At 38.7% G+C, this 23131-nt stretch overlaps 1 protein-coding gene across 2 annotated transcripts in view; it reads right to left on the bottom strand.

Moving 5' to 3' along the window:
* Nucleotides 1–23131, bottom strand: part of PRDM5 (PR/SET domain 5) — a 196796-nt gene that overhangs the window by 11113 nt on the left and 162552 nt on the right. The window lies entirely within an intron of this gene.

Raw genomic sequence — 23131 nt, 5'->3', positions numbered from 1 at the left:
GAGTATTATAACATTTTCAGACCTACAAAACCAAACCAACATGTGTGTGTCTCCAGCTAGCTCTTAAGGAATCAAACAAACATTACCAGTACGTGCCTCTCAACGCACCCGCACCCCCACTCCTTGACTGCAGCACCAGTCCATGTCCTCAGAGGTGACCACTGTGCTGGACATGGAGCTTATCATTCCCTTGCTTTTCTCTACATTTTTTACTGCACATGTATAGAAGGATCTCTAAGTAAGACATAGTATTATTTTGCCTTTTAAACTTATTTAAATAGTACCATACTGTATGTAAACTCTGTGAGTTCTTTTGAAATTGACTTATTTTTGCTCAACATTATCTTTATGAGCTTCTAGTCCCCAATTTCATTTTGTGAACACATGTTGTTCCTACTCATTCATTTTTAATACCATATTACATTCAGTGGCTATACCCCATTTTGCTTACATACATTGTCCAGTGATGAGTAGTTCATGTTTTTCCAATTTTTCACTCTTACAAATAACATTGCTCTGGATTTTTTTGTACATGTATACTTGAATGCAGAAATGTAATCCCCTATGGTATTTTAGCTAGAAGTGGGATTGCACCTTCAACTTTTCTAGGAATGGCCAAACTCTACAGAGTGGATAAACCATTTTACACTCCAACATTCAGTATATTCTTATAATTCTATCACTGTATTTTGCAAATTTTGAGACTCATGAGATACATGATGAGTATATATAAGTTTAAAACTCTTATGTTCCTAGAAAATAGGACCTTTTATCATTTTGAAGTAATCTTCTTTATCTGTAATAATTCTTTTTACTTTAAAATTAATTTGGTCTTAATATACTTATAAAAGCTTTTTAAAATTAGTATTTGATGGGCGGTAGGGAAATTGGGGAGATGTTGGTCAAAGGGTACAAATTTGCAGTTAGAAGATAAGTTCTGGAGACCTAATGCACAGAATTGTGATTTATAATGAACAATACCATAGGATGTATTTTAAAGTTGCCAAGAGACTAGATCTTAAATGTTCTCACCATCTCTGTACATACACACACACACACACACACACACACACACACACAAAGGTAATTACATGACATGATGGAGGTTTAGCTAACACTATGGTGGTAATCGTATTGCAATATATAAATGTATCAAATCAATACCTTGCATCCTCTGAATGTGTATAATGTTATACATCAATTATACCTTAGTTTAAAAGAAAGAGGCAAAAAAATAAATAAAGTAAAATTAGTGTTTGCCTGGTATACTCATCTTTTAACTTTCAAACAATCTATATCTTTAGGTATGAGGAGTGTCTCCATAAACAGTATCCAACTGGATTTTTTTAACCTACCCTTATTTCACTTTTTTTTAAAATAGCAAGTCTTGCCTCTTAATATTCATTATTATTATCATTTATAATTACTGTTATAAAATATATTAGTATATTTATCTATTAATATTTGTTGTTATTAAAAATATACTTGAATATATTTCTAACATTTTATTTTGTGCATTGCTTTTATCTTGCTTATCTTCTCAGGTTTTCTTCCCTTATATTTTCTTGTATGTTTTGGATTGATGATTTTGGCCCCATATTATCATGGAAGTTATGAACAGTATTTCTCTTAGTGGTTATCCTTAACAATTCTACCATGTACATTTAACACAATCTAAAGTGTATCTGTATGTTTTCCCTCCTACTGAATAACAAGTCCTGAAGAATGCTCCTGTCTTACGTGTTATAACAGTATTTTACTGATTTTTAATGCCCAATATGGAATCATTATTACTTTATACAACAGTGTGGTTCAGTTTTATACATGCTTAACAATCTCTTTATTTTTCATGCGTTCTTATCTGACCTTCAGAGGATCTGATGATGGTAAATTCTGTTTTCATTTGATTGAAAATGACTTTCTCATTTGTTATTAAGTGAAAGTCTACAAATCCAATTAGATGTATAACAAAGTCTATTTTTCATGTCTCTTAACCATTTCCATCTCTTTGTATTACACCATATGTAATTTCTTTAGATTCAGTGGATCAAATTATCTTCCGGTATGAATAACTTGTTAATAGGATCATTTGAGTTTTTAATTTCCATTATATTTTAAATTTTTGTAAGTTATTTGGTTCTTTTCAATTATGCTTAATTTTTGATAAAATCTTTTTTACTCATGTTGCTTATGTCTATTTAAAAAATATTCTAGACATTTGTGTAATTTACCTCATCTGATAAATCATTATCTTAAGTTTTTTGGAAATCTAATTCTGCTATTTGTGGTTTCTCCTGTCTCCTGCTCATGGCTCTTGTTTCCTTGGGTGTTTCTGGAATTTGGAATCATAGGCTCATGTTTGGTGGTCTTTATCTGTTAAAATTCTGTGACCCCCTAGGTTGAGGGTAAGTCCCTCCAAACAGCATTTGTGTTTGCTTCTGTCAGGCATTCTGGGATGCTATCAATCAAAGACCATTTTAAGTTTATTTCTTGCCTTAGGGTTTTCTGCTCAGGGAAGCATTTTAAGTCTGAACTCTAAACACACTTGAGGGAAAGACTGTGGTTACAAACTCTAAGGAGAACTCTTTTTCTCTAGCCAGCAATTACTCTGAGACAGTTAAATGTCCCAAGCACCTCCATTTGCCAAAGTTAAATTATTTCCAGTTCCTGATTTCATTTTGAGTATCGCTTTTCTAGGGTCCCAGCATTGTGGTGGGATGTGGTTCCATCTCGCCCTATAACCTAAGCCCAGAGTTTGCCTCCCTTTCCATCACCATTAAAAACCAAACCTTGAATTTACAGATACTGGCAAACACCCTGAAGGTTGTTCTCATTCTCAACTCTGGCATTTGGCTGCAGTTTGCTTTGCTGGATCCCGGGGATTACTGTTGCTTTTTTTTTCACAAGTTCAGATATTTGCTATTTGCTTTATTATATCCAGCGTGGATAGGTGTTTTGTATAGGGCCTCTTTATTTTAAATGACGGTTCAAAGTTAACAGAAAAACACTGCATTTTCTTGGCAGTCCAAAAAATATGTTTACTGTTTTCATTTAGTCTAAATCAACACAATCTCTTCTCACATATTGCATGGTCTTTGGTGCCTATTATTTCTTCAAATATTGCCCAGTTCTTTAAAAAAAAAAAAAAACAAACAAACAAAACTTGAAAATGTAGTTGTAAGTATTTAAATCAGAAATTTCTTGGAGTTGCTGGAATTTTTATGATATCCAAACATTTTACCTAAACTTATATTTTAAAAACATATAAAGATATATCAATATGATGTATATGAAAAGAAAAAAAAAAAAAAAAAACGAAAGCTCTTCTCCCTACAATTTATCTACGAAACAAGATCTTGTGAACAAGTAAGACGCACATCACTGTGGCAGCTGCAATGATAGGTAAGTGTCTGGCAGGGAACAGCCTAAGACAGGACCAGTTATCTGGATGACATCCTAAGAGAGTGACGGGAAGTTTCCAGGAGGAATAGGCAGTGAAAAACAAGGTCTGAGAATCACTGAATAAGAATACCCTTCTCGGGCGCCTGGGTGGCTCAGTTGGTTAAGCGACTGCCTTCGGCTCAGGTCATGATCCTGGAGTCCCGGGATCGAGTCCCACATCGGGCTCCCTGCTCGGCAGGGAGTCTGCTTCTCCCTCTGACCCTCTCCCGTCTCATGTACTCGCTCTCTCTCATTCTCTCTCTAATAAATAAATAAAATCTTTAAAAAAAAAGAAAAGAAAAGAACACCCTTCTCATTCATTCTTAAATTTCCTCTTAGCAGGTCCTGTCTAGGGAAGCATCCTACAGTGCCCCATGGATACTGAGAAAGGTTCTGAGCCAGTGTATGAAGATTCCAGCAAAGCACAGGGGTTTTGCAGTTATCACAAGAGTTTTCAAAAACCCAAATATGTATTATGCACTGGCTTGGATTGAATAAATAATGTTTTACACACACACACACACACATATTCACCCACTCATATATTGGTATTTTTCAAATGTTTATAAATACTATTGGTGATTATTTCAATACACTTTATTTACTAATGTCACTGAAATTATACTACCTTCACTTATTTATTTTCTCCCATAAAAGACATTAAAGAGGGCACATACTGCATGGAGCATTGGGTGTTATACGCAAACAATGAATCATGGAACACTACATCAAAAACTAATGATGTAATGTATGGTGATTAACATAACATAATAAAAAAGATAAATTAAAAAAAGGCAATAAAAAAAGAATTAAGAATAGCTGAAAAAAATAGGGGAGACTGGATGTGAGGTACACAGAAACTCTCTGAACTTTTATAATAATTCTGCATTTCCAAAACAGCTATAAAATAAAAATGTTTATTTTTATTTAAAAAAAAAAGACAGTAAATGTACAACAACCATCGTGTGTTTCTATGTGTGTGTTGGCAGGGAAGTTGGGGTTGAAATTTATGTTAGAAAGGTTCCTCCAATTTAAAAAATTTGAGAAAAACAGTTGGAAAAGGGACCCATTTGATGCAGTAGTTCTGTATCTGCCTGGACTCCCTCTTTTCTACCAAGAACCATTTAAAGCTGAGGGTTCCCTGGGGTTTTGTCCTAAGATTATTAGCTCACAAAGGACTCTACAATCACACTTTTATGTCAGTCTAGAAAGAAAGGTTCTCTAAATCCTTAGGCCATAGCAAAGTATAGTAAGAACAAGCCATGTTTGCCTTTCATAAGTCTGTCCATCTCTTTTATCCCTAAGTCTTAAACAATCTACAATTTTCCTGAAGATATTGGAAGGAAGGATATAATTCCTGACAGATTTGGTTAGAATGCCATATAGTGCTCCTTGGAAAGAACTTTAATGCCCACCCTTGAAAAGAGCCCATCTTTTTTTTTTTTTAAAGATTTTATTTACTTAGAGAGAGAGAGAATGCATGCATGCAAGTGCATGCGAACAAGTGGGGGGAGGGGAAGAAGGAGAGGGAGAAAAAGAATCCCAAGCAGACTCTGTTCTGAGTGTGGATCCTGATGCAGGGCTCAGTCCCACGACCCTGACATCAGGACCCGAGCCAAAATCAGGAGTCAGACACTTAACCGACTGAGCCACCCAGGAGCCCCTGAAAATATTCCAATATATAGTGAATGGTGCCAAAGCAAGTGTGAGAGAATTCCTGCTCCAATAAACAGCTTTTATACCAGAGACAGAGCCAGAAGATCACAGGTCACTCATCTCAAATTTTAGAAAACCAAACGAACTGAAATAGGAAGAAAAAAAGTGATTTTATTTTTCAGAAAAAAGAAACAAAACAAAACCGTCATCCCACTTACTTACTAATTTCTTCTCAATTATTCCTAGTCCGCCATATAAAAGAAATACCACCTCTCATGTGGTAAACGTAGTTGGGCACAAAGAGTAAGCTGAGTGGTCCAAAGACACCTATACGTGCTTCCTCTCCTTTTCCTCTGGAAATTGTGAAAAAAATTTGTCACCTCTAGAGCATTCCTAAGTATTCCTAGCCCTAACTTCCGAGTCCAGAAGAATCCACGCTTGTGTGCAAGGAAGGAAGAGAACTTCAAATTCTAATCTTCGCTGCCTGCTCTCACCATAAGGTTCACTGAAGATGACAGTGGTTAGGCCAACTACGCAGTGGTTGATACAGCAAGAGATCATGTGACACAGAATGCTTAGGAAATCTTTGAGTTCTTATTGTCAGGTTAGGCAGCAGAGGTGAGGCTGAGCTATCTGCTACCTTCCCAAGTACACACTGGAGAACACCTGCAGGCTGGTGTGGCTGAAGTGTTTAAGCAAGTTCGGATACTGCTGGACTTCCAAAGGCCTCATCGCTCCTCCCCCACGAAGAACTCATACACTAGCATCACTTTAACATTAATCATCTCATAACTCTACTACTTCTCTTCCACCAACTCTTCCTCCATTACAAAAATCTTTAACATGGGCACAAAATCCGATTCAATAAAATACCATGGAAATTGTAACACTGTTTCCGAGGGGAATATGTGGTATAGATTACACATTTTAACTCATTAGCTGAATTTAACCAGAGACAAAATGATTAGGTCCTTGATTAGTTCTGTTTCTGAATGATTACACAGTTTAACTGACAAATAGCTTGTCCTTTGTCATCATAACTGGGGAATCATTACTAAATGGAGGCAATCTATTTGTCAGTTAAACTGTGTAATCTGTCAAAAGCAGAATTAATCAGTAGTCTAATCAGTTCTCTTTAATCAAACAGCATTTGGCAGAATTCATTCAGAAGGTAGGAGTTAGAGAGCTCTACACCCTGTACGTTGTTATGTAGCTAATAATAAGTCTTATTTTTGTATTGCTAATGACCATCTATATAAAAAAATAACTCCAACAAATGTTATATTTTTTCCCAACAAGAACTGAATCAATAAATCTCAAAATCATTTTAGAAACAAAGTCACATTTTTAATAAATCTTGGAGGGATCTGAATGTTGAAGTTCTTTAAAATAGAAATTTATTGGAGGTTTCCTCTTAGTTTAGCTAAGGATTACTTGCCAGGAGGTAAAGAAGCATGCCCTCCACTACACAGACTACCAAAGACAAGGATGGATCATGGGTAGATTATCTGCATGCCATAGGCAGGTATGCTGAATATTACCTTGGTTTTTGTTATGTTAGGACCAATCAAATAGAAACAGAAAATATAACAAGTGAGCTTTTTCCCTTGTAGTCAGAGGTCAAGGTAAATGGTGTAATGTAAATGGTGTAAGGAAGTCATAGAATGATGGTTAATAAATGTTCTTTTGTGACAGTGGTAGCTTGACTCTAATAAAATTGAGAAATAAAAATTAGTAAGCAATTAAAACAGGCATACTAGTGAGGATGGTGAGGACTGGCAGAGCCTGTGGTAGTCTGAACACATATAAACACAGTTGGCTTATGACAGGGTTCAACCTATGAGCAAAACGCTGGCTTCTTGGTTGTTATGTAGTATGTGATATACTTGATGGATAAACCTTTCCCCTATTTGTCTTGCTCAAAGCTATACCAAGGCCAAAGTGTCCATGCTGTTAATGAAATAACTTCCATGTCAGCAACTTGGACATCAAATAGAATTTGAGAGAAGAAACTCACTGAAGAGGAATCAGATGTGGAAATAAGTCTCTGTCTCTCTCTCGCTCTCTCTCTCTCTCTCTCTCTCTCTCTCACACACACACACACACACAAGTATGCTAGGATATAAGTTATCTTTTGTTCCAAATTAATTTCATTTGATCTTTTCTAGACTAAATATTTCTAGCTATTAATATTTCCCCTATTAGAGTTCAGAAAAATGATGACTTTTGTCAGATGATTTCCTATTTCTAAATTTAAAAGAAAATATTAAAAACCTCATTAAGCAGGGAGTTGGTGTAACTTTCTTAAATATGAAATTTCTAAATAAACACAAATTTTATAAATTTCTCGTTCCCTATTTTCTCAGCTGTTGCAGCAATGGCTGACGTTCTCTTGTTGGGCACATTATAAACTCTGGCAGAGACGAAACAGGCAACCTGTGACTAAATATAAAAGCATCATATTTTTATATCATTTGGGGCAAAGCCATTTAACCATCAAACTCTTCCATCTGCAAGAGGTCTCGCTAATTTCCAAAGTAGAATGTGGAGACTCTCGTGTAAGGGCAGGTCACATACAAACAGCCTTAGACTCTTGTCAGCCTGCACCCTGGTAAGACCCATTTGCCAAACCTTCCCTAGGCAAGGCACAGACAGCCTAAGCCCTCCACTGTGGTCTAGAGCAAGGTTTCTTAACCTCAGTACCACTGATACGTAGGGCCAGATAATGCTTTGTTTTAGGGAGCCGTCCTGTGTACCCACTAGATGTCAGTAGCACATACCTCTCCCTTCCAAGTTTATTCCCCAATTGTGCCGACTCAAAATAGCTCCAGACATTGCCAAAGGTCCTCTAGGGGGCAAAATCACAGAAGTGCCACACAGAAGAGTACTTCCTGAATTATCTGCAGTGAAAGATTGTGTTTTTCTCAGTGTGTTGCTGACTGATACTTTGCAAAGTAGGATGAAAATGAATTACTAAAACAATGATCATGCACTTAGATGTGCAGCAATGCCAAAATGTTACAAAAGTCCCAAATAGTTCCTCACAATTTCTGTACCTATCTCATCACGGACCAGAAACAAAGAGTTTGTGGGCTGGTACTGGTCTTCAAGCCACACTTTGGCTAGCACGGGTCTAGAACAAAAATGCCTGATCACAGATGCCCATGATTCAGTTGTATCATCATCTAAGTGAACAAATTATACCATACACCTTACATATAAGGTAACTACCAACAGAATTACATCTAAACCTTGAATTAAATATCATTTTAATATTACATATAAAAATTCTGAATTTTATGGTTGGGGGTAATGGGGAGGTTATAAATGGAAAAAAAATTAATATTTGTTGAATCTGAGTGAAGTTCCATGGAGATTCATTCTCCTATTCCCTCTGTTTCTGTGGGTTTAAAATTTTCCTTATAAAAAGTTAAAGGAAATTTTATAAAAAATGGATTTCATTTTATTCTAAAACTTAAAACATCACCATTCTCCCTCTGCTTCAAAGATCTTGTCTTTTTTTTTTTTTTTTTTTTTTTTTTAGGGAAACTGTTTCTGGTATCACGAAGATGGATCCTGTAAACATTTAATCATCTCAGAAGTCAGAAACGCTGCCTCAGAAATGCCTGCTCAGAGAAGACCCAGTGCTCCAGTGACTGGTCCCATTGCCAGCCACAAAAAGGCATTCTGGTGAGTAGATTCCCAACACCCAGCCCCTCTCCCCCTGAGCCCAGCACGCCCAGGCCGTCACCCAGATATGTGTCCAGAGCAGGGGGTCTCTTGTGCTCTTGTATAATGCGATCATCTGTTTAATTGGGTCAACATCATACTTCACGTGGTATTTCACACGAGAGATCCTCCAAGAATAATAAATGAGAGCTCCAGGCAGAATCCTCTAGTGGCCCTGACACGGACCAGAGGTCAGCCTTGACACATGCTCTTCAGGGTGGCAGAAACTGTGAAGCCCATGCTGATATTCTCAGATTTTTCCACTTTACTAGGAGCCAGCTAATTCTCTTGGTAAGACCAGTTTAGTGACCAAAAGAGGACGACCCAATTCCATAAAATATCCAACTCACGGCAGAGTCGCCGGTGGAATTTAGAGGGGGTCTGCGAGTGCGGCCCCACGGGCTGCTATTACACACAGCTGAGCAGACAGATCTACGGCCCACAGTGCGGCTGCCATATATCTAACAGCTCCTCTTAATGGCCCCGTTTCTGAAAGGTCATGTGCCACCAGCTGCACACAATCAAAATGCACCGAGTTTCCCTCTAACGAGCAGCCTTGGCTAGAAAACTTCTTTTACAGATGTTTATAGCTCTTGTGGCTTTTTATTCACCATCTTATTTTTATAGCTGGTGTGATCTTTCAACATATGACAAAACATGCCCATGGCCTAGTAAACAATGCACCTAAAAATTATAACTCTTCGGGAAGCCTACAGAAAGCTAGGAGAATATTTAAAGCAGGTTTCTACATAACACATCCATAATTGGTTTTGCATTGTAGCTAATGGAAAACACACTTTCTATAAACTAGGAAAATGATTGCACAACTCACATATAGAAAACTAAAAATAAGCACAATAGAATATAATTAGAATATAAATAGAATATAATTCTTATATTAAACTGTTGTATACAAACTTTAAATAGAAACAAGAAGGCACTCAGTCCCTTTTTAATCCACTCCCGAGGCCTACGGAATAATGTCTGTAAGTTAAATGGCCAGAAAAAGTCCTATCACTTGAATAGAGGTGGCAGAAGAGTTTGTCTGGCATTAAGCAAGCAAAGAATCATCCAGACTAGCCCGAAAACCTTGTTTCCCTGGGGCTACACTGGTGTCTCGGACTGGTCATCTGGAATAATGAGGCCAACTGACCTAACTACCTTTCTCCCTCAGACTCTCCCAGTCTCTAGCCTGTGGATTGCGGCTGCCTGCACACCTGAATCACCCAGGGAATCTTTTTGAGAACACTGACGCCTGGGCTCCATTCCCAGAGAGCCTGACTTCGCTGGCCTGGGTGTGGCCAGGCGAGGGCCTTTATTAAAGCTCCCCAGGTGCTTCTAACGGGCGACCAGAAGTGAGAACTTCTAATCTGATCCACCATCCTCTCAAATAAGAACGGTACTACTACGAATAAATACAACCACCTAGCAACAATAACTTCTATTTCTCCTCCTCTTCCTATGATTCCCTCCTACCAAGGCACTATTGTGTATGTTAACAGAACGTCTATTTCATGTGGGCTGGTAAAGTGCTAGGAACTTCTAAGGATTTTTTTTTTTTTTTTCCCATTTAATTGTTAAGCAGTGCTGCAGATTCGGCACGGGTATTCTCACTCGCAGATGAAGCACTGTCAGCTTTAAAATACGACCAAGGTTACATCATCGGGTAGAGAGGACAAAACTCAAAATGCGGCATGCCTGCTTCAGGGCCAGTGTCTGTAGTGACCTCCTTGTGTTGGGGCCTCCTCCCCGTCAAACCCCTTCCCCGGGTCAAGCACAGCGGGAGAGGAGGCTACCGAGCCCCGCCACGAGAGAGAATCTAGATGAGGCTACGCTGCCTGCCCGCGGAATCGCCTGGGAGCTTCCAACAGTCTTGATGCCTGGGACCCACCGCGCAGAGAGTGTGATTTCATTGCTCGGCGGTGTGCCCCGAGCTCTGGCGTTTTTAAAGGCTCGAGGCGACTCGAACATGGACACACATTTGGGAAGCGCTGGGCTAACCAAAGATGGCAATTCCGCTTCCCTGCCAGGGACGGGTTCAGGTTGGAGCCTGTCGCACGACAGTGCTCCCCGAGCAGGACGTCGATGGGGGGATTCTGGGAAAGGCTCCTCCGGCCCGCGGCAGCCGACCACGCATGCCCGTGACGCGCGGGCTGCTGCGGCCGCGCGACGGCGCGTGAGGAGCTGGCTGAGGCCGGAGGACGCGGGAGGAACCGGGGCCGCGCAAGGCCTCGTGGAGCCCCGGCTTTCCCAACCGCGAGCCGGCCCTGCCTCCCAGGTCTTGTCATGGGACTTACTGAAACCATTATCGCCTACGACCCTGTCAGTGGGGCTCTGGTTACTTAGTACCGTCTCCATCTTCCTCACCACCACGCCATATGCCAACGGCTCTATGCTAGTGACGGAGAAACGTCCGGCTCAGACGGAAGTACAGCGCTGCACCAACCAATCAAAAACTCACAGTCAGCGGCTGGCTCTTAAAAAGGAGGCACAGCTGACGCCTGGGCTCCGTTCCCGGAGAGCCCGACTTCGCGGGCCTGGGTCCGCGAGCCTCAGCTCTAAAAAGGGCGCCGAGCGTCCTTTTGGACAGCAGCGCTTTTCTGATACCCGTGGCGAAAGTTAGAAAGCAGCTGAAAATGTATTTGCTGGTAGGAATTCTGAGCACAGTGTGAGATTTGTGCATTGCAAAGGGTGTTCTTTGTACTCCTTGAGAGAAAGGAACGCTGGTTAAGTGAAAGTGTTATTATTTAAGTCATCTAAAGGGAAAGGGTCCCTGTCCCTGCAAAATGACTAATTGTTTAGATTTTTTTCCCTCAAAAATCTTACAAAAGAAGACTGATCTTGTGAACACGAAAACTTTATAATAAGGAAAAAGTTATTCTCACCATCTTACAAAATTATAAATCAAACTCTGAAATATAAAGGCAAAATATGACAAAAATATGAGGACATATAAGGTAAAGAAGTAGAGGGGAGTAGAAGGGAAATAAATATAAAAATATAAAGGATATATGGAAAAGATAAACATGTATGTGTATCTATGTTTATATGTTTCGATAAACATATAGACATAGTGTCCAAAAATGTTGAGTTTCATATAACAATCAGAAATGAAGCCATGCAGGGGCGCCTGGGTGGCTCAGGCGGTTAGGCATCTGTCTTTGGCTCAGGTCATGATCCAGGAGTCCCCGGATCGGGATCGAGCCCCGCATCAGGCTCCCTCCTCAGTGGGGGGTCTGCTTCTCCCTCTGCCCCTCACCCTGCTCATGCTCCCTCTCTCTCATTCTCTCTCAAATAAATAAAAAAAAATCTGAAAAGAAAAAGAAATGAAGTCCATCATGAAGGCAAGCTGTTAGAGCTGTGAGAGCATAGGACGCTAATGCACCTGCCTTATTCTTTTGTTACATATTGTCTTCAACATTTTTGTTTGTTGTATTCTAAAAATTTGCTAATGAAAATCAAAGTAAGCCTTAGAAGTTTAAAACAGCCTCAATTTTTTTTTTAATGTTCTAGGTTGCTTCATTTACCTATGGGATATTTCTGAAAAATTTGGTCTCAAGACACAATAATGCACCACCAAAGGCAAACTTAGGAAGAAAAACATTAACTACCTCCTTTAAAAACGTCCTTTTCTATATTTGGACTAGTACTTTAAGCTTACCTACCAGTTAATTTAAATGTTTCTAGCTCTATTTATAAGTGATCTGACAGCAATCAAGATAACCCCCATGATTTGATTATAATTGAGGGTAAATTCATCAGCAAAAGTCTCCATTGCGTACTGAGCCAGACACTGTGTTAGGAATTGTGGGGGACACAAGCTTTGAGACATGATCCTTATCCTCAAGAAGAGTTTAACAGGTTTGCAAAAAGGGCAGATGGAATAGATGGAGTTGGTTTACTTGTCCATCAACCTTCAATTTTTGTGGCTACACAATTTGAAATATAGTATGTGGCAAATACCAAATATCCCGGTCAATTTAGGGGCCATAATATAGGGGTACAAAGAACAATGTGAAATGTGAAATGAGAACACAATATAGTCACAGACTCTCACATTTAAGAAGCAGGTCCAGTTAGTCCACAGAGAATTGATTTAATTCAACTTGCCTACTTCCAAAAGTAACAAGCATGCCTTCTGACATATGTGATGGTGGCAAGTGTAATCCATCTTTGAATAAAACTATAAAGTTTATTCAGAGGTCTATAGGAGAAAGGAATTATGTAAATGCAAAGCCCTAGAAAAGGGATATCTAATTCTAAAGGAATAACATACTTATCCCATTACACAAATTTGAAAATAATAAGAACACAGCAGAAAGGTGCTATCACACATGCAACTAATTCGCCCATGGCCAACGGAGCATTCATTTCAGCCAAGTTCATGTCAACAGGTGAAACACAACCATCAAGGCACAGGCAGAAGTCAGAGGAAATCATATCATCAATATAAATTACATCTCTGAATCAACACACTCCACAGATGGCAGCAAGCTAGGAGCATAAACCTGCCCCCTTCAAACCTCAAAAATGCTGAAAAAAACAGTCTATTTGCACAGGTGAGGATTCCATGGCTGTCCTGGCAAAGATCTTGCTAGATTTGAATGTGCTCAAGTCATACAACGTTTTGACAAAAAGTCAGTCAGCTTATAAGGTTAGGGAGAGAGAGAGAGAGAAAGAGAGAAGGAGAGGAAGGAGAAGAAGGAGGGAAGGAGGGAGAGAAGGAAGGAAGGAAGAAAAAGGAAGAACAGGATTATTGTAATAAATGGGGACATTTTTGTTTTCCAAATTTAAATATCATAAACATTTTTAGCCCAAAGGCAACCACAGAACATTATTTTTATTCATAAAATTACTTCACTTTTTTCCCCTTTTCATCTGAATGGTTTTGTTCTGCAGGCAAATTTGAGCTCAATCTTCTTTCACAAATGGGTGAGTATCTTGTGAAAACTTTTTGTAATCTCTGGTGGTACTACACAGACTCCGAAGGCTGATATATACTTCCTCCCTTCTGCAAAATACCATTCTTACCCCCAAAACAAAATGACTTACTGTCAAAAGTAACCAGTAACAAATCAGATTTTGCCTTTTTTTTTTTTTTAACATAATGGTGACTTCACTCACTAGCTTCTGATTTTTTTGGGTTCAGTATGTTCCTTGAGAAGATATTTCTCAATTTATTTTAAGAACTCTGACTAGTGTGACCAACTGTCCCCATTTACCCAGGACGAGCCCGGTTTCAGCCCTAAAAGCCCCACATCTCAGGAATCTCCTCAGTGTGGACAAAAGCAAGATGATGCCAAGTCAGTTTCTATATGAAATAGCACCACCTGAATTTAGGAATAACGGCCAGTTATAACTCCTCATTTATATATCATCGAGGGACTATAGGCATCATCCCTATAAATGTGCTCAGCTGGCACTTGATAGGACAATATACTAAACAGGAGAGATTCTGTAACACAAGGCCTGCCTACACTCCTCCTCGATCTCCTGTTCTCTCACCCCAAGTACAAATAGTCAGAGTCTGCCACCTCATTGGCAGCATGAACTCAGCTACTCAGGACAAGTACTGACTGTCCCCACTAAGAAGAGTGGCTTCTCATCCCAGCCGGCATAAGTCAAGATGCTGGAGGATGAAGGATGAAGGATGGCTGAGAGGAAAGAAGACCAGTATTTCAGGGTGAAGTGCCAAATTTTTGCTTGGGCCAACCAAAATGCTTTTTCCCCCTCAAGAAGGTGGTTTTTGCTTTGTTGTTTTGTTTAAAGGAAGAACATTTTGACAGAGAGAGCTGCTTATGAGCTGTCAGAGTTACTCAGAAATCATCCAACTCATTCTCTCAGAACATATTAGGTAAAAGAAAAGACTTTGAAATGAGACAATTTCCTTGTTTTTACTAAATTCCAAGACACAGAAAGCCTGATAGAATTGCAGATCTCAATTCTGGCCCATTCCTTTGCATACTGAGATGATCTTGTTTAATGTTTACATTCTTTACATTTGTTCCTTGGTTTACATATACTGGTCCACTCAGAGGATGCTAACATGTAAGAAAAGAACTGCCAGTACGATCTCTTAGAAATTTGTTCTCTCTTTTTATACTTGCAGTGGCATTAGTTTTTCTACTAGTAGCCAGATATCCTCAAAATCAAATCAATGTAAATAATACATTTGGTGGAAGATTCAATTAACACAATTTTTATTATGCACACAAGGGAACTAAGCCACAAAGAGGTCCAGAGAAAGGTCAGTGAGTGCATGTCTTACCTCTCAAATTAAGTACAGAACCAATCTCCAAAGACCTCTCTCCAAACAGGGGTGAAAGAACATACACTGGTCATCTCAAGACACAAAAATGAGGGTGGGGATGGGCAGTAGGGCAGGCCTCTTGGGCTTTAGGCTCAGGATTTAATGAAAAGGAACAGACACTGAGCACGCGGCAGCCACGGCTCTGGCAACAGCTCTTAACGGGACAGATGTTGGAGAACTAACTCATGTCCTGCCAAGGGGAAATATAAACAGAATTTAATATTTTGAAAATTCAAAATTTAGCCATTGAGTCATATATTACTTGGTGATAAACTGTCCCGCATGTTAAAGACTATATTGTCGATGGAATGTCATTTCTTTGGCAATGACTCGGTATGCTACTTATATGTCTAAAAACACATGTTAATTTTTGTTCCTTCACTTCTGTTGCTTCTCCAAAGCCAAATATATATAATAGATCTAAAGCACTCATGCACATCACATTCCAGCAAAATGTTGCTTTTAATTTGTACTGGAAGAGTAAACCAAATATGTTCATTCACTGAATAGGAGGAGCTGAAATAGCCAGCCACATACATAAGAAAGTGTATGTATATATGTATATATATAATATGTATAGTTATGTAGAGATAGATATAGATACGATATATGTGATAATGACAAAGGTTTCAGTTAAATAGAATTAATTCAAATGAATTCAATGTAATGTATCTTGAGACTAGTCCTAGGAAAACCACTAGAATTGTCCCCACTGATGTGCTGAGTTTGGCGCTGGGATCCAGCCTGCATCTGGCATGAAGGCTCTGGGATGTCTGAGACCTGGAATAAGTCCAGGCTTTATGCTGTAGGGCTGGGCAGCTGGGCAGTCAGGGAGTCATCAAGCTCAAGGAGGTTTTCGAGTGTCTGTCACTGTTTGGGAAGGTGGAAGGCACTTTCCACTCTGAAGTACCACTGAAGAACCTCAGACCATCCGTTTTCTGCCATGATAAGAATCAGTCCTTGGACGAGTGGCTTCTATCACTCATACCTTTACCCTAGCGCAACCACTAACCCTGGAGTGAAGGGCTGCAGGTCTGATGACCAGCCTCCAGAGTCTCCTGCCCATTTCCTTCTGCCTCACGATTTCCAGAACACCAAATCTCAAATTAGTAATCTGCCCCATGCATCTTGTATAATCTGGCATCAAGACCACAAACACTCAGCACCATCACAATCACTATAAAGCAGAGTTTTATGAAGCAAAAGAAAAACTTTAGAAAAAACAATACCTCTGTTTGATAGGTCTTTAAAGTACAGATAAATTTGAAAAATAATAATAAAAGAGTACAAATAAATAACAGTTCATGACAAAAATTCATTGAAAAATTGTTCTCAATTTTGGTTCCTATTATTTCTATCTATAATCTCGAACATATAATCATATAGGGAACTAAGTTGAAAAAATATCATATATATTTATATTTTATTTATATATTTGTAAAATTATAAAAGCATATTTATTTTCATATATTTATAAAATTATAAACATTATATATATATTTATTTTACATATATTTGTTATATGTAAAAGAATCAGAATATATATTCTGACTCCATGCAATGATGATTTCAGAGAACATTTAGTTACACTAGTAGTATCCAAATATTCACAAAAAGAAAAAGACCAATTGGTTTATTCTTTAAGTGAATTGTTTTTGTTTTGTAAGCACGTGACATCATAGAATTTGCTATACTCATTGCTTTTGTAGAAACTCTTATCTTTCACTTTCCCAGCAAACAACACCCAGCCCTCCTGCATATTCTGCCTTGTGTGGCATTAGAATCCTGGATTTAACTTTATTTTTGTTTGTTTGTTAACTAGTTGGCTGATTTATTTTTTTAATTTTATTTTTTATTTAAATCCAATTAACATAGAATGCATTACTAGTTTCAGAGGCAGAGGTCAATGATTCATCAGTCTTATATAATACCCAGTGCTCATTACATCATGTGCCCTCTTTAATGTCCATCACCCAGTTACCTCATCCCTTCACCCCCCCTACCCTCCAGCAACCCTCGGTCTGTTTCCTATGATTAAGAGTTTCTTATGGTTTGTCTCCCTCTCTGATTTTGTTTTATTTTTTCCTCTCTTCCCCTACGATCATCTGTTTTGTTTCTTAAATCCCACATATGACTGAAATCATATGATAGTTGTCTTTCTCTGATTGACTTATTTTGCTTAGCATAATACCCTCTAGTTCCATCCGTGTTGTTGCAAACAGCAAGGTTTCATCTTTTTCATGGCTGAGTAGTATCCCATTGTATATATACACCACATCTTCTTTATCGATTCATCTGTTGATGGACATCTGGGCTCTTTCCATAGTTTGGCTATTGTGGACATTGCTGCTATAAACCCGTTAACTTTTTTTTTTTTTTTTTAGAGAGAGTGGATGCACGCAGGGGCAGAGGGGCAGAGGGAGAGGGAGAGAGAGAATCTTAAGGAGGCCCCAAGCACAGTGTGGAGCCCAGCGTGGAGCCTGACAGTGGGGCTCCATCTCATGACCCTGAGGTAAGATCATGACCTGAGCCCAAACCAAGAGTTTAACCGACTGAATCACCCAGGCTCCCCCATAGTATTAACTTTTTAATATTCATACTTAAATACTCTCTGGAAAGAAAAGATGTCACAAGAAAGGATAATATCTGCATTACGGATTTCCTAAAATGAATAGACTAACTACACAGAAAATATACACAACAAATATCATCTCACTGGAAAATACCCAAGTCTGTGACCCCCAAAAAGATAATTTAAAACTGAGAACTGAAGTTGAGATGAGAACTGAAGGAAAATGGGATTTTCCAAGCAGCACACTTAAATATTCCTCAGGGGAAGTGTGGCTAAAGCCTGCCTAGCAGCTATGACTCTCACACCCAGAAGGAGGCGATTTTCTCTCTACTGAATCACAACTGATACAGAGAATAAGGATTTAGTCTGAAGCATAAATAGAAAGAGAGAGCCAGAGCTAGAATGTTTATCAGAGAAAGCAGATTTTCACTTCAATATAAGTATGGTTTGGGTCAGACTGTAATGATACACATGTTCTTGGAACCACAACCGCCTCAGAGATTATAGTGAAAAATAAAGAAATCAAAGAGTAATGCCTCTTTTATGGAGAAAAGGGGTATATCCATCACTATAATTTAAACTGAAACCAAAATAAATGACCTCTATCTTAAAGGCCCCTTGCTTCCTTCATGAACTTAAAAATAAATTTCACCCTAATATCTAGAATTACTGAAATCGAAGTGTTTAAAAAATATTCACAACCTCCTCAGGATGAAGGCAGTATGGATGAGAGGCCCAATAGGTCCCTCAAAACCATAATTCACTCAACCTGACCACTGGTCTTGATATCAACTTACCATGTGTCCTACTGGGAGTCATTCCTGGCCTAGATGTATCTTCCTGGAGGAATATATCTAAAAGAGCCTAAAATATTATGCTGAAAATCGATCTTCAAAGATCTGAAAGGTTCTTACATTGAAAATGCTGTTTTAATTTCCAACGATACAGAGAAACTGCAAATGAGGAATTTAGGTAAAACGCGAGGAGTAAATCTCCCTACACTGAAATTGTACTTATTAAAATGGATTACAAGGGGCATGAAACATCCCTCCTGATGGCTTTCAAAATATTAACAATATTTTACTGAAAATAGCTTAAAAAGTGCAAGTGAAGGGAAAATGCCTGCAGAGGTCATACTGGTACCGTGGAATAATTTTTGATGAGGAGTGTCCTTGTGACAGTCCTCTTGGCGCATTCTCACGGCACAAACCGTGGGGACCCTGCAACGGGGAAGGAGAGGAGAGCAGTGGACTTAAAAGGTGCTCAGCAGCAACAAGTTGTTTTTGAACTGAATAAGAATTCAGCACCAGTTTTCTTGGAGTATTTGTAAAAGATGGGTTCATACAATACGGAAGGTAATCCTTTAAAACATTTTGATAACTCTTTATATGTAGTAAAAAGGAATAAAGATTTTAGTGATAAAGGCATCTAATTTCTAATCTTTGTGCTGCCCACTAGTCGTATGACTGGACAAGTTACTTAGCCTCTCTAAACCTTATTCCTTCATTTGTAACATGAGATTTTATATCTGTGTCATTGGATTTTGCTTATCGCAATGCTTGGCTCATAATGAGAATTCAAGAAGGGTATTTTTATATTATATTAACCTGCTTTCTTCTATGTATTATCAAAATATACACATAAATAATGTAATTCAAAGTTGAGAAAGGCACACAAATTATGAAGATACAGCTGGGGTGATTTTTATGAAGAAAGGAAATTATGTATGAATCTCAATATAGCATTGTTCTTGAAATCTGTTAATGGAAACTCATATAAATAGATAGTCCTTCATTTCAAGATTCTTATGATACTTTAGTAATTATAGTCCCTGAATAGAGTGCAAGATGAATATAAAATTCTGTTTCAGAGAGAAAAGAGTATAGAAAATGTATTACTTTTCTAAGAATAATGGTCCCATTTCTTTTAAAATTTAATTATATATTGCCTATCTCAAAAACAAAGAAAAATTCTCTTTATACACTTCACACAGCATGTACTTTCCTTTAAATCTTGAAGTATATTATTAAAGTCTAAGGATAATATAATAATAGCAAGGCAGCCATCATCATTTAGCTGAAATATTAAATATTTATAGAGTTTTATTTTAGCTAAATCTGCAAACTGCTGTGCATATACTCTTTGTTGATACAGCACATTCACAAAGGAATTGAGTAGACATCTCCGAAATAATGACATTATTACTGTAAAAGGGGAGATGAAGTTTTTCTCTGACACCACTCTGCCCCAGCCCTTAATAGGAACAAGTTCAACTGGAGAGAGCAACCCCAAGACAATATGTGGGCTTTCCACTGAGGATGCCATGGGGAATGAAGAGACAGTTGTGTCCTATATTTTGTTCTCGAGTAGGAACAGTAATAACTACAGCCTTAGCAATTGAGTTAGAATTTTATTAGTCTTAATATGAAAGACAGTTTTTGTATAAAAAATTTGATATAAAAGATGAAAAAAATGTTAGTTTAGGGGCTAGAGTTGCTTGGAGGGAACACTTTTTATCTCACAGTTTTGTATTTGTAAGCAGAACACACCTAGGATTCTTGCTTCTCTTCTTCCTTCATGCCCTCACTGGGAAACAAAAGCCTGTGTTGACTCATTACTGCCTATGGAATCAATCAAATTTTCCTGTCCCAGCACAGAAATCTCCTCGTGGTCTTGTGGAACTAGCTAGTCCCCCACCTTATGCTCAGTTCTCTCCAACATACACCATGGGCTCCACCACTGATCTTCTCACCAACTCACAAAGCACAACTTCATGACTTTGCACACAGCACTCCGTTGATTAGGCATGCCCTACCCCCAATTCTGCTCCTTTCCCTAGAAAGCTCATTCTCCTGTTTTCTGACCCAATTCTGACTTCTTCAGTGAACTCTATCTGGTCTCCCTTGGGCAAAGTGAGCTGCTATATTTTTCATGTCCCAACACTCCTGATACACATGGATCCTGTCTCTGAAAGAAGATCCATTTTAATAATGTGAGAGTCTGTCTCCCCTCCGGGTATGCAGAAAACTCCTGGTGGCTGAAAACAAGTCTTAGAAAGTGTGTCTCTTCACCACCAATGAAGACCTATTTAGAAAGTCCATTTTCATAGAAAAGATATATAAATACTAATAAGGTTAACTATAAAATTACAAGATGTAAAATTATATTGTTGAATGATTAAATAAATTAAATAAGTTCTAAGGAAAAAAGAAAGAAAAGGAAAACTAGGCTCTAAAACTGAAAAGAAAAAGAATGAATGTAGTATAATTAATGTATCTGTAAAGTATGTCCATGGCAGAGGTGGCAGAGAAAGCTGGATAGAAAGTGGTGCCTGACCAGGAGCTTTAGGAAGCTTAGATCTCCACAGGGAGAAGTGGGATGGGGGAGAGGGTGAAAAAGAAATAGACCAGAAAACAAGGATTATTTCCTTTGTACCGTCAAGAAACACTGAAGCAGAAAAACATGGTGAACTTTGGGATAAAGACACCTCATCCAGACTGGCCAAAGGCCAGAGTGTGTGTGTGCTCAGGGGGAGAAGGACTGCATTGGGGAGCGGCAGGTGTTATGACCAGTTGGGCACAGAGCACCCTGGGCTCCCCTGTCTGGGGGCCAGTCTACAGGCAATGAGAGATCCTCTGGGGTTGCTTCTGTTATGTTTTCTTTGGTAACTGAGACACACCATCGAATCAGACCTTTGTAAGTATTACTGTGGCAGCCATACATGGGAGGGATTAGACCAGCATTTCTCAAATTTATTTTGTCGAACACTAGCCCCAGTGAGATGCAGTAGAACACACATACGTCCTCCCCCCCACACACATTCACTCACTCACTCTGCTCAAACCATCTTGGCAAATGCTAGGTTAAACAAACCACAAGAGATGTCTTTACTGCTGGGCTTCCCAGAACCTGTAATATGCTTGTGGAGATGACAGAATTACAAGAGGAAGACCATACGTATGGCTACAACTTCCTCTCCCTTGGCTTTAATGCCATCTCTTTTCTCCTGGTTCTCCTTCAGCTTCTTTGGCTGCCCTTCCTCGGTTTCCTTTTGAAAGATGTTCTGCTGCTCAGCCATGTTCCTTTCATTCCATGGAGACTTCATGAATGATCTTTCTATTCCCACAGACTAAACTCCCATGTGTTTCCTGACACCTTTCTTGGCCTGCACTCTTCTCCAAGAGTGAGGCAGGTGCCTCTCCTCTGTACCCTGGGGATACTTCTATCACTGGCCCTGCCTTGCTCTAGCTGATCATCTCCTTCAGATGCTCTGTCCAGAGTCCTTCAGGGCTAGGACTTTTTCTTAACCCTTCCTTGAATACACAGCACATAACACAGAAGTTGGGTCATTAAAATTTAGTTGGCCAACTGAGACTAAACATATGCTCTCCTAAAGCTTAAAGAGTTGCAATTAGAAACGTTCCACACTGGTCAAAGGAAGTTTCTCTAATCAGGAGTCCTCTATATATGCAACAAATATTTGAAATCACTGTTAAGCAAAATTAAAATGAAACCATCACAGAAACCTCTATGATAAATTCTTTTTGTTTTCAATTTTTAAGACTTTATGTGAGATAATCAAGAAAGGCCATATGTCATCACAAGTATTTGCAACTTTACAACACAGGGATCTGATTTTATTCCCATCATTCAGGATAATGGTAATATCAATCAGTTAACCAAATATTTCATAAATAACCCCTTCAAATGAAAATCTGTCCAAATTTTACATTACCTGTAAACTCAAAGCTTCATCAATACCTCAGTTAAAATATCATACCAGCTGTGGGAATAGTCCCTAACTGAAATTTATGTGACAGATGAAAAGAAAAAAAAAAAAGCACTTACATCTGTCTTTGTGTACTCTACTGGGGCAGGAAAGAGTTGCTCACTTAAAATGCTGAGAACAGCTCTCCTGTCAGGTCTGGAAGGAGGATGGGAAATAAGGCTTTTTGATTTTAGGCACAGTTATTTTATTCCTTGCTCTAAAGCAGTGGGAAAAAGAAGAGAGACCAAATGGATCCTAATAAAAAGCCACTAGAAAAGGATTTGCTGTTTCTCCAGTGATGGTTAGCCTGGGAGTATTTTCCTGAAACACTTCTTCATCCCTACCCCAAACTCCCTGGGCAGAATAATCAAAACTTATGGGCAAGCCGAGGTGAGTCCAAGGGATCACTGAATCAGAGAACAAAGAGATCTCTAAGATTTAAGGACAAAGTAATTTGATAATCAGAATGGGGCTGGTACTGGCCAGTAATCAGCTAGAAACAAAGTATTTAGCAGAATCTAACAAAGCCAAAATTCTGAGGCCACAGACCTTCTAGGGCTTCTCAGTGGCTCTCTTTATCTGTCCCCTTTACTCACCCTGGAAGCCTCTATTATTATTATTATTATTATTATTATTATTATTATTATTATTATTA

This window comes from Mirounga leonina, unplaced genomic scaffold (assembly GCF_011800145.1).
Source record: "Mirounga leonina isolate KUSES-001 unplaced genomic scaffold, KU_Mleo_1.0 Mir_234, whole genome shotgun sequence".
NCBI lineage: Eukaryota > Metazoa > Chordata > Mammalia > Carnivora > Phocidae > Mirounga > Mirounga leonina.
This window is presented reverse-complemented; position numbering and strand designations above follow the sequence as displayed.